General features: G+C 37.8%; 1 long non-coding RNA gene across 1 annotated transcript; it reads left to right on the top strand.

The window, feature by feature from the left end:
• Positions 1 to 3,294: 3,294 nt before the first annotated feature.
• On the top strand, positions 3,295 to 13,055 carry LOC144979785 (uncharacterized). Its single transcript, XR_013646768.1, has 5 exons — positions 3,295 to 3,507; positions 7,458 to 7,518; positions 7,835 to 7,895; positions 9,944 to 10,037; positions 11,586 to 13,055. It is a non-coding gene; the product is annotated as an uncharacterized LOC144979785 (long non-coding RNA).
• The last annotated feature ends 28 nt before the right edge of the window (positions 13,056 to 13,083 follow it).

The raw sequence follows: 13,083 nt of genomic DNA, 5'->3' as shown, positions 1-13,083 counted from the left end.
CTACACTTATAGCAATCAAGTCTAATTATTTCTTCTTTTTCATCCCTAAAGTGACTTTTAGGAGCACATACTGTGAGTATTCTTGGTCTAAATCTATATTACACAACCTAATTCAGATTAACGAAGATGAAAACAATCTCCGACAGTCTAACTCCTAGTAGTCTGTGGTCTAACTCCCGCTAAAACAAAATCGAAACTCCGAATCTTCATGACTTTAAAAAGGAAACAGTTGTAATTTGGTGAAAAGCGTTTAATTAGTAACATGTTTTTTTATTCTGAGACAATACAATATTATTGTTGTTCATAAGTGTTTTATATCAAATGGCGGAATTTTGGCCGATTTCTAGCATAAAGTTGGAGGGATTTTTGCAAAGGCACCTGGCAACTAGTGCTGGGTCGAGTTTGAAACGATCAAATCGAGCGGGTTTTCGATCGAGTCCTCTAAAATCGAGTCGGTTTCGGGCGGGTTTCGAGTCAGTGACGTCATCGAGCAGTGATTCGTTTGAAAAAAAAAAACACGAGTAACTCGTTTGCCACAGGAAACTTCACATACCCCTCCCTCTCTTATGTCTGTGGCTGGCTTGACTGCAGTCTGCAGCTGGTTATGATGGGGGCTGCCAGATGGCCAAGTTCAAAATTGGTTACTAAGAAACGCTTTTCTATTATTATTCATTTTTTAAAAAATCTTTTATTTAAAAAAAATGAAAAGATAAGTTTATCCAACTGTAGTCGATTGTTTTGTTAATCAAAACAAATGAGTTTTTCAAGGGAGTCAGAATGCTTGTGGTGTTTGGCTATTTGGGGTCTATTTGACTACTTGGGCAAGAAGAAATCTGGCTGTCTGGCAGCCTTGATTATGATCGTTCGTCGCATCACACACACACACACACACACACACACACACACACACACACGCCATCAAACAGTTGTTGATAGTGAAGGGTTGAGACCTCCCCCCCCCCCCCCCCCCCTCCCACCACCATCATCCCGCTGTCACCTTAACATTTCATATTTATGTCGCGCCAAAAGTTGTCGGCCGCCCCCACCTCCCATAATTTGTCACTGGTCGTCATCGCCTCTTGTGTGTGCGGGAAAGGTCGTGCCTTTCATTTCATTATTTGAAAAATAAATGAACAAGGATGGTGTGTTTTTATTAGGTAGGTAGATAGTAATAATATTTAGCAGGTTCCACACCCAGACACCCACGGATTGCCCGGACACGATGATAACGATGCCGACGACAATGGATGACGATGATGATGATGATGATGATGATTCTCGTGTTTCTGTTTAAAAAATGAAATACTTTAGCAGGTTCCACCCCCACCCCCCACACGGATAGACCGGACCCGAAGATGATGATTGTGGTTTTGCTGGCTGTTACGGCTGTGATGAGGATGATGATAATGATGATGATGATGATGATGACGATGGCGCAGATGGTGATTATTTGTTCGGTCGCTCAGTGGTACGGTGTCTCTTGTCACAAAATCAAGCCTTGTCAATGGCCGGATGAGTGACAGTGATTGTTAAAAATTGTGATCCAGACGTTAAGTCCGTGTGTCAGGCACTTGACTCAGGTGTGAATGTATTCTTATCTTATAAGCAATGACGGGTATTGTAAAGAGCTTTAATACAAAAAGACTCCAAACAGCGATCGGTACCTACTGTACGAAATGGATGTATGGTCGATATGGCGTGCCGGAGGAATAAATTAAATTAAATATTGTGAAGTTCATTGAGCATGGTAAATCCTTGGAAATGCGCTTTGAACTAATACACCTGCTAGACAACTCCGATTCCAATATAAACGACTGATTAATATTCCCATATATAAACTATAGTTAGCTGAAAATCTTTCTTTGTCGGGACTCCAAAAGTATGGAACGAATTAGACAAAGAAATCAAAGGGTCTTTTAGGAGCACTGATTGATTTTAGATTGATTATTACATTGAAATGTGTTGATATTTATTTTATCCATTATTATTAGGGTGGTGGTGGTGGTGGTGGTGGTGATGATGATGATCCCGCTGATATGATGGTGATGATAAATAAATTAAACATAATTCCCTTTATTCATCCCATAGGGGAGATTCGTCTTTCGGGTCTATTCTAAGGGAAGACTGGAATAACCCAAGCGATAGCCGCAGTGCAGCGCCGCAAATTTAGTTAGGGCAAGGTGACTTGCTCAAGACCACTCAGCGGCGGGTGATCGAACTCGGTACCTTTCGGGTGCCAACCAAAGACCGTACCGCTGCCCCTGATGATGATGATGATGATGATGATGATGATGATGATGATGATGATGATGATGATGATGATGATGATGGGAACTAACAAAGAATACACAGGCATCTAAAATTGAAACATTCCATATTCAAAGCTAATGTTTTACTTTAAAAAATTGAGCTTTACAATATCCACTAAATGTGATCAAAGCGCTTTGTAAAGGGGTCCCCGGTCAACAGCAACATTTAATATGAAGGACGGGACATGCCGCCTGTTAGGCGATATTACAATTTTTCAGACAAAGACAACGCTGTTAACGGCCAGGTACTCATTTTACACCTGAGTACGGTGAGAGAATGTGAGTAAAGAGCCTTGTCCAAAGACTCAACTATGCACCGAGCGCGAGGCTTGAACCCAGGACTTTCCGATCCCAAAGCGGGTGTCATACCACTAGACCATTATAATGCACGAGACCCATGGTCGACTAGAGTACTACCTATAGTTACGTCATGACTAGACCACATAGCCGCACTACTGTAGGAGTGTTCATTGATAGAGGGATGCGTGTGTGTCATAGAAATAGCCTTAGTGTGTGTGTGTGTGTGTGTGTATGTGTGTGTGTGTGTGTGATAGTCAAACTTTAGTAGGTTTAATGAAGTCTTGTCACACACGCGTGATACACCGATTTTCCCTGCCACTGCCACCCAGACACACTAACATCTGACAAGGAGTGAGGGCTGTGGAAGAACCACAGACTACCGTGTGCAAACATTGGCGATTGGTATCGGATGGCAAACTGTGATCGTTTGAATTTGAAATGATTCGAAACACTCGTTACCCCTCCGCTCGCTCGAATCCTGATCGTCTCAAGCTCGTCTCACGTGTCAAGATCGTCTCAAGCTCACAACCCGCCTGATCGTTTTACGATCGAGTGATCGTTTTACTAACTCGCTCTTCCGGCATTGAGATCGAGCACTGACTCGTGGCTTGGCGCTCGGTCGTCGATCGAGTAAAAGCGATCAAATAACCCAACACTACTGGCAACACTTGTTCTACATCCTCTTCCGCCGGCAATTTGACTTTCATTTCCGATTCCCACCATCGCATCGAAGCAGTCAGAAACCGAAGAACGACTGTTGTCTCAATCCATGCGAAATCCAGCTGTAAAATGATTATGTGGTTTCAATCATTTGTGACATTCTGCCTTGAACAGTACATTGTGTTGTATCATTGGAAGCCAGACACATATTTCCCCAATATGCTATCTGGGGTTTGAGGTAAATATCTAGAGATTAAAAACAATTTTCTTCAATTTTGGCTTACAAACTTACATGGTGTCTAACGTAATGCTAAGTTATTTATAAATGCATACAAGAACGGTAATGCGTGATATTTTTCAAAGTAGCATCTTTTTTAATGTATCAAAGAAATTGTAAAATATTATCAATTTATAAAAAATGCCACGTGATTGAGATTGTCGACAGGTGAACAATCGTGATCGTAGGTAAAATTTTCGGAAACCCAGCCCAATTTCAATTAATTAATCAAATTCCATTTTTGGAACGCTGTCCCCCAGAATATTGAATTAGTGTTAGTATTAGTAGAGTAGGCACTTTTTCAAACTCAAAAATCTCAACTTGGCCCAGTCAGGTGGATGTGGCGTGGGACTCGAATAATACAAAAAAAAAAAAAATACTTTTTGAGCTTTTTCTTTTATTTTATAACGAAGTAGGCACTTTGATAACTCCAGTTCAGTGGCCGCCGATAGGCTCACTGTAAGGTGAAACTCGTTTTTTGGAACTTTATTTTTGGCCGTTTGTTTTGGTCACCATGGCCATGGCGTTGGCGTTATTTGTGAACCTATGTGACTAATGTTGGTATCCTTTTAAAGGGCACAAAACAAGCTTTCTAACTGTATATTTTATTCTTAATTCCTGATTGTATTTATCAGAAAGCTATTGAATTAAAAATTTATCAATTTTGAAGTACTTTTTTAATTATGGATACATTTTAATTATACTTCATATACATCGATAGACAATTAATTGAAGAACATCTCTGCCAAATTTCATCAAAATTGGTATTCTCGCTCATTTTTTATTTTTCCCGCTATCAACCCCACTTTAACTCTTTAAGATTCAACCCGACAAAAACCGACACTGGCATAATATTCATGGGCGGGGTAGTCAAGACTGGCCTCAGTAAGTAAAATCCAATCGTTGTGAAGGAAATGACAGGCCCTGTCGCTGCCGCAGGGTGTTTTCAGCTTTGATTTTTATAAATTTGCCGACAGAAAAGAAAATACGTTTCAGAAATTGCGATTTAAATCCTATTTTATTTGCGGGTGAAAATCATTGACATTGCACTTTGTTTGGTAAATATCGGTAAAAAATTACGACTTTGGTGATGAAAAATGACTTTGAAGACAATTATTGTAAACTTTTAAAAATATTATGAATAATTTATAACTCCATTATTTGTGGGTCGATTTTGTCATTCGAGGTATCAATTTTATTGTAATAAAGAGATAGGAACTTCAGTTATTTTTTCGGATGCGAAATTATTACTTTGTAATTTTAGCACCAAGAAAAATAGTCGGTAAATAAATTTGTTACACCTCTTTGATAGACCGTCGGGGTCCGTTCGTGTAGAATTGTGAATCAAGCGTCTCAAAGTCTTCGACCAATCACATGCTATCTATCCAGCTGGCCGAAACAAAGACTCTTCTCCCCGTCGATGTATTATATAACACCTTATTGAGTAGGCCTAATAGCTAAAAACTAAAAGTAAAAAATATAATTCTGAGGAATTTGAAAGTCACATTGCTGAAATCAGCTTGAAAAAATAAGTACATTGGTCTTTGTTTCATAAAAATCGGTTGAAAACCGTTTTACGAATAAATTTGATTTTAAGAATTGCTTTTGTTTATTTTAGCTTTTTTTAGCAACTTTTTTATTTATCGGCCGATTTTCTTGATTTTTATATCATTCTTTATATCTCAATGAGACGAGATCAGTGATATACTTTGTTTCAAATGTAACTAGAACATAATTTGGCTTTTTTACCTATCAACCATGCCTGGATAATTTATTCAACAACGTGGCGATGTGACGCAACTATTCCATGGCTGTCTTCCACTGCCTAAACGATGATTCAATTCATTGTTGACGGCTGTTGACACGTGAGCTGCCAGAACGACCAATCGTTGAAGGGTCAAGATGTTCAGTAGCCAATCGTTCTTCGGTCAAAAAACTTAAGAACTCACGAGGACAAAAGTTTGAAATTTGGTGATGGACGGACCTATGAAATCGTTTCTGGACGGAGTTTAGCCATGAGTGACCGTAGAAAACGAAAAGGCGACTACAGAGTAGGCTTATATCATCAAAGGATGTCTACATGATTGACATGGCCATATAGGGAACTCATTATCTGCTCCCCCAAAAATAATCTGAACACGAGAGGGTTAATGGACAAAAACCTATTTTTTTTCCATTTTCATTTATCCTTAATTTTTTCTATATTTTCCATCAATGAAAATAAAGCTTATTTTCTGACCTTTAAAATGATACCTAACACTTGCCATTTATTTTTTAATTGAAACAAAATTACTGAAAACAATAAGTGGGCCATGTTGACTACAAAACTCAAAATTTCCCGATTGCCGCGAGACGCTGGTTTTGAGGCAGCGGTGAGATCACAGATTCTCTCGTTCATTGGCTCCTAGTCTCATGACGTCGGCAGAGGAATCACCTTTCGTTTTTTCAGTCAGCTGGAGCCCAGTTTCTTTTTGGGGTATTTAAGGTGTAAGAAATGGAATAACTCTTTCTATATAACCTAGAGACAGACTTCAAACGGTTTTATCAATGGGATGGTACAGTAGAACATGAAAGTAACGTACTCGGAAATTGCGAGTAAAATCTAAATCCTTGTTTTTTCCTCTTATTTGAGTCAAAGAGGTCAACTCGGAAATGAGCATTTCCTGCCCCAGCCTAGGACTTCAAACGAAGTAAATCAAAACAACAGACAAGGGCAATTTAAATATTTTTAGCCTAGCTTTAATTTTTTGTTACGAGTAATATTACATAATAGCCTAGTCTGTAGTAGTACATAGTCGGCGAAACACATTTGTGTGTAGTGGGGGTCAATTATTCACGCAATGTAAGCACTGGCAGACAAGATGTCAACATGCCTCACTTAGCTGCATCGGTCAGCGAGTAGCATTCGTTAACGAACGACACGATCAGCGGGAGAGGGAGCGTGGAACCATCATTTTCAATGATTGAGCGCTTGCTTACCTCATCAAACATGCCTAGTGCATACAAACACTCGCACACATACACAAAATCTTGATGGAAATGGGTGGATCAACTTCAACCCGTGGCCATCATTACGTAGTTAACGAAGGCTGTGTTCAACCCCGCCACCACCCCACTTTATCCACACAGTCATTTGCATGCACGCGCGACACAAACACATTGTCTTTCCATCTTTTTGTACGGCCGGGTGACCTCTCCTGGCAACTCGGAAATAGCGAGTAATCAGGAGTGGACACGTCGAACTCGCTATTTCCGAGTTCTACTGTATACTGCATCATAGTAAACTAGATTTTATACCGTCATATGAAAACTGAATTTAAGTGCCTACAGTACAGTAACCATTCTTACCAAGGCAGCCTTCTGCTAACTCCGTTTCGATTTTGTTAGCCGTAACAAGATCCTGTACTATCTCTCTGACCTCTTCAGAGAACCCCATCCCAATCTGCCATGAGAAGGATGCGGTACACCATTTCTTGTTTGATAAGAGGAAGGTTTGGATTCCTCCCCTGATGGGGATTTTTCCTGTTATGGGTAGCCTTGTGGCCAACTCAAATGCTTTGCTGTAGCATATGTAGTTTGTATTCATCTTCCCCATTACAGCATTGAATTGAAGGTCTCTTACGGTGTTGGTTCCTGGCTATAATTTTCAGTCTCCTTGAATTTCAAAATGGAATTATTGTAGGAACCCTGCATTATGTATCCATAGGAGGCCCAACATTTTATGTATTGTTTATATTTATACTTGTTCTGCTATGATGATATCTCCAATGAGTTCGCGGCTTGACAGAAGGAATTGAGCATATCCTTAAGATGTCCTTCATTGGGTGTCTGAGCAGACTTTAAAAGGTTATGTTAGCGTATATTAACTTAGTGCATGTCCTGACTTATTTATTACGTTATTTGTCCTCCAGATCTGATTACCAAGTGCAGCTCAGAAGTGATGATTTGATGCGATCTGTGTTCACTATTTAGGTGAGTTGATTGCTTCATATCGTTATGTTCATCCACTTGTTTTTTGGGGGTTTTTTTTCACATGGTGGTGCAAGTTTCATTTTTTACCCTTTTGAATTACTATAGGAACCCTGTTTAAGTATCCGTTGAAGGCCAGCGGTTTTTATACTTGTTCTGCTATGATGATATCTCCAATGAGTTCGCGGCTTGACAGAAGGAATTGAGCATATCCTTAAGATGTCCTTCATTGGGTGTCTGAGCAGACTTTAAAAGATGATGATGTTAGCCTATATTAACCTGCATGTCCTGACTTATTTATAACATTGTTCTTCTCCAGATATGGTGGCCAAGTACTGCTTAGAAGTGTCTAAAAGTTGTGATCTGTGTTCACTGTTTAGGTGAGTTCATTGCTTCACATCGTCATATACCCTTTCAGATTAAATTTTCTGTTTTTAAACATGCTAGGCAGTGCCTAGGTTTCACTTTAAGAGGGACATCTAATGTGACGTAGCGGGTGGTTGGATGGGAGCATCACCCTTGAATCATATACCTATGATGTTCGCATGGGTGTACGATCCGATAGTGATGTCGTTTCTTCTTCTCGTTACTAGCCTATCCTGCTTCTTTGGTTTGTGATTGTATTTTTGACAGGGGATTTTTTTTTTTTCTGTAAATCTTCTGCCTGTTTGTTCTTGGTTATTTATAGTTAGCTTATGATATCTTTAGGTTATGATTTTGATTTACATTTGTACTATTTTTGTTAGATTGCTTGTTTTTTTGTTTCAGCGGTCTCTCATATAACCTCAATTGTGTTGGAAGAGACCTAAAGCAACAAACAAACAAAAAACGTGACGTACTGCTCTAGTATTTTAGTAATCAATCGCAATAGTAGTCAAAAAAGTAATTAGATTTTGAGGATTTAAAGTACGAGGTATAAACATTTTATAATTCATATTTTCAATAACCACTGTTGTGTCGATGATGAAAAACCCGCAGCGCATTGAGATCCATGAAACCACATTCCTTTAGCTTACCACCTGAGACACACTTTTTAAAGTACTAACTTATGACCATTTTTCTATCGGGGATTACGGGCCAAGTGAACTAGAGGGGGTAATTTTGGTGTAAATGTGTCAAGATACTTTTGTTGGTTTTTTCTTTGTTCCATTTTTAGAAATGAAAAAAATCTCTTGAAATTGTTACAAAAAATGTACTCACTCCAGGCATTTTGTATTTTTAAAAGGCAGTTTACAATCTTTTTTTCTCCCATTTTTTCTCAATATTTAGATTTTTGACCCAGTTAACAGAGGTCGAACAATACTCCTAAAAGTAAAAGCTGTGATAGAATCTCACAATATTTGCAAAGATTATACAACACACTTGGTAGCATGGGACTGCAGTTTTTTATGATTTCTATCACTGCAATCCCACTCTGTGCATTTTGACCAGATATCAGCAAATTCTGTCAGTTTCTGAAGAAAAATTGTTCCAAGATTGGATTAGAAAATCCAAGATAGCCACCATGTGGTGTGACTTCATCACCAAAATGTCTTTGGGGCAATAAAACTGGTTTGGGAGTAGTGGTCCACTTGAAGACAATTCATCCACTTGTTTTTTTTTACATATGGCTGTGCAAGTTGCATTTTTACCCTTTGTTTTAGAAATTGAAATGAGCTACTATAATTTAAGGTGTAGAGATAGTTTCATGGATGATGAGTATCCCTTCCCTATACCTACTTTGACAATTATGAAATAATATTTCTTCTGACATGAACTGTCTCGTCATAGTTTTGGTGATAGTGCATAAACAATACAAATTTCGATTATGTATATGTCCCAAAAAATTTTTGGTCATATAGTCGGCATAATGTAGGTTTTTGTTTTGTTTTGGATGACGTAAAAAAGATTAGGAAGGATGTTGTGGTCTTAAATAGAATTGCCATTTTTTTTTTCTTGAGAAACCGGACTGGTTTGCGGATAGGGATTTTGAGAATATTTGTTCAAGATTTCTCTGGGGGACCCTGTGTTTGGTTGTCCAAAGTCGATGTTTTAATTTTTACTAATTCTGCTATGATGATGTGTCCAATGAGTTCGCGGCTTGACAGAAGGAGGTGAGCATATCCTCAAGATGTCCCGCATTGGGTGTCTGAGCAATTTTGAGAATTTTATGTCTCCTTGCACTTATGATAAACTTTGATACAATTTCTTATCTGGTGAGTTGGTTACTACTATTATTGTTAATTTTATTTTATTATATATATATGTTTTTGATAATGGTTTTGCTATGATGATATTTCCAATGAGTTCGCGGCTTGACAGAAGGAGGTGAGCATATCCTCAAGATGTCCTTCATTGGGTGTCTGAGCAGACTTGAAATTCAATTCTGAATGTTTGCCAATCGATTCTGTGAACTATAATTTTAGTTGTTGCCTATTTTATATTTCAGACTACCATCCTCCCCTCCCTTGGGTGACTATGATAGCTTGCAAGTTTGTCGAGTCCCTGGAGCCAAGACCTATTGAGAGTGGAAGTAATTACCGGTGAGTTATATTTTTTCAGTTATTTCTTGTCCTGCAATGATGATATTTCCAATGAGTTCGCGGCTTGACAGAAGGGTGTGAGCGTGTCCTTGAGATGTCCTTCATTGGGTGTCTGAGCAGATTTGGATCTACTGGTCCCATTCTATAATGAGACTGATAAAGTACGCTCGTTTTTGACAGATTTTTCTGCAAGCTTAGATGCTATGGTTGTTTAGTGTTAGATATTTAGATTTTGTACGCGTTAACCTCTTGTAACGCGGCAGATATGATGCTCCTTTGGTTTCCTCTCCCCTTATGCTCCTATTATTGCCAAAAGGATCTGATATTCTGAGTTGGCAGCTGACTGGTCTAATGATCTTCAGCTGTTTTTTTTTTATGTGTGGGATGGGCATAAGACTACCTTCACATTTAACAAGATGTCCAGTCTAAAATTTGATCTCTTGGTTGTAAATGGTCGTAATAATTGATTCAACGAATTTAAAGTTTAAAAATTGTATTGAAGTTAATATGGCAGCACAAAATTATGAATGAATAACAAATATAAAAAATGTGAGATTCACCCAGGGGCTGCCATTTTGAAAATCCTAGGCACTAGTCAGACATACATCCCTAAGTGGTCATGCCTTGCTCGACATTCTGTTATACATGCCGAATCTTACGGATTTTAGACATATTTCATGGCCAAATACGAAATTTTATGGAAAATTACGAATTTTTAATTCTTAGTAATACTTAAAATGATTATAGAATGTACTACTACTTACTATAATAATATTATTTGTAGCTGTTCATACACAATTTCAGAAATTGCGAATTTCCTTGTCAAATTACTAAATTTGAAGTTTTCAATTTGGCAAGTCTGTTCCGTTTATAATATATTCCCCCTGACTTTAATTTTGTGATTGTGAGGTGGACTCTGGATGATGATAACGATTCCCCCAATGATTCTTTGTGATATCATTTTATTTCTGACCGAGTCTATACTTTTCATTGGTATGAATTCATGTGCTTTGAATGATCATTTTTACATTCTCTTTACATCTTTTATTGTATCACTATCGCTCTCAGCAAACGATTAGTCTTGTAAACTTTCGTAACTGTTCTTTTTAATGTGGATAAAGTGTAGAGATCCTGCCTTTGAATGTTTAGTATATAACTATTTTCTGTCAAACATTTTGCAAGGTTGCCAACTTTCCCTATTTTTACGGAATTCAGTATGTTTTCCAACCTAAGGAGTAAGTACGTCTTTATACTGGAGTTTAGCACTCAGAAAGGGGTGGTCTATGTTTGCGTAGAAGTACAGTGAATTTTTCCCTCCTGAATTGGCAACCCTGATTTTGTTTGAAAAGATTGGATTTACAATATTCACAAGTACCAAATGCTTACATTGATTCAATACTTTGGACAGGCCCACCTTTGTGCACTTGTTATCCTATCTAGGAATGGTATACTAATTAAAAATTCATATTTTGGTTAGTGATTTTTGATTTATTTCAAATTAAATATTTTTGTAAGTCTGAAATCTTGATATATTTATTTCTCCTCCAGTGAGATCTATTATCAACCCAGCTTCTGATTTTCTCAGGAATTAGTGTGGATTAGGTATGTATGTTTCTCACCTTGGTTTTTTACTTTTGTTTTTGGTCTACTGTTTGCCATCCAGTGTTACTCTTAAAGCCTCCATGGTTTTTAGTGTGTCAAAGATGGCATATATTATTGGCTTGTGACTATGTGAAGTGTCATTGTGTTTAATGTGGCACAAAAGTTGCAAGCTTACATTGTCCTTTACCCCCTAGATAGAACCAATATGGTCAATGATCTCTGTTCTGTTTGTTTATTAGTTTAATGATTTCTGTTGACCGATGTAGCGGGTGGTTGGATGGGAGCATCACCCTTGAATCATATACCTATGATGTTCGCATGGGTGTACGATCCGATAGTGATGTCGTTTCTTCTTCTCTTTACTAGCCTATCCTGCTTCTTTGGTTTGTGATTGTATTTTTGACAGGGGATATTTTTTTTTCTGTAAATCTTCTGCCTGTTTGTTCTTGGTTATTTGTAATTTAGCTTATGATATCTTTAGGTTATGATTTTGATTTACATTTGTACTATTTTTGTTAGATTGCTTTTTTTTTTTTGTTTCAGCGGTCTCTCATATAACCTCATTTGTGTTGGAAGAGACCTAAAGCGATAAACAAACAAACAAAAAAAATTGACCGATGTAGTATTGGTGGATGCCATGATTCTTATTGAATATGTATTATGTGTGGTAATGCTAACTTTGGCTATGGAATGAGGCGTGTATGTGATGAAAAATTTTGTACCCTCTCCCTGAGACATTTTTGATGATAGCAACATTCTGATTACACGCGTCTTTTTGTTTTAAAGGAAGTTTTTTTTAAAATTCAAGACATTTTTTCCAGAGATTAGTTTGTGGTTTTTACTTCCCTACGAATATAGTTTTTATCACTTGACGACATACCACTGGCTGGGTGGGGCTCCTGGGTCTTCTATCCCCCTATAGCAAACGTGTGTATTTCTCTTGGTGGGATCCTGTGCTGGTATCTGGATAAAGCTTTTAGGTGATCTCAAAGTGCACTGATAGTATGTTCTTGGAATCTACAGCTGTTCCATGTTTGAACCAATTCTCATTTGTCATACTTTTTCTAGTGCTATATCCTAATCTAGACGTTTTTGACTGTCCCATTTTATTACTTTTTACTGGCGCTGATATGACCTTAGTGCCGGTAAAGTCAAATCAGAATAAAATCACAGGTCCCTTTGAGTGGCTCTCATGATGAACAACTGATTTCACCAAATGAATTTCTGATTAACCTTCAGTTCCCTTATTTCTGATTTGAGCCCTCTATAGGCCTTATGATGACCTACCCTTATCTGTACAAGGTTTCCAATTTTCCTTATATTTACGGAATTCATCATGTTATAAACCCTCATTATATTTTCCCATCACCTGCTAAATAGTATAAACGTATTTTGAAATTAAATTTTTTTTTTGCTTTGGCATGTGGTTTCAAAATTGTATTTT

This window comes from Berghia stephanieae, chromosome 9 (genome assembly GCF_034508935.2).
Source record: "Berghia stephanieae isolate SIO BIC M18660-M18661 chromosome 9, UCSD_Bste_1.3, whole genome shotgun sequence".
In the NCBI taxonomy this organism is placed as follows: Eukaryota; Metazoa; Mollusca; class Gastropoda; order Nudibranchia; family Aeolidiidae; genus Berghia; species Berghia stephanieae.
Note: the sequence above shows the minus strand (reverse complement) of the source record. Positions and strands in the feature narration are given on the sequence as shown.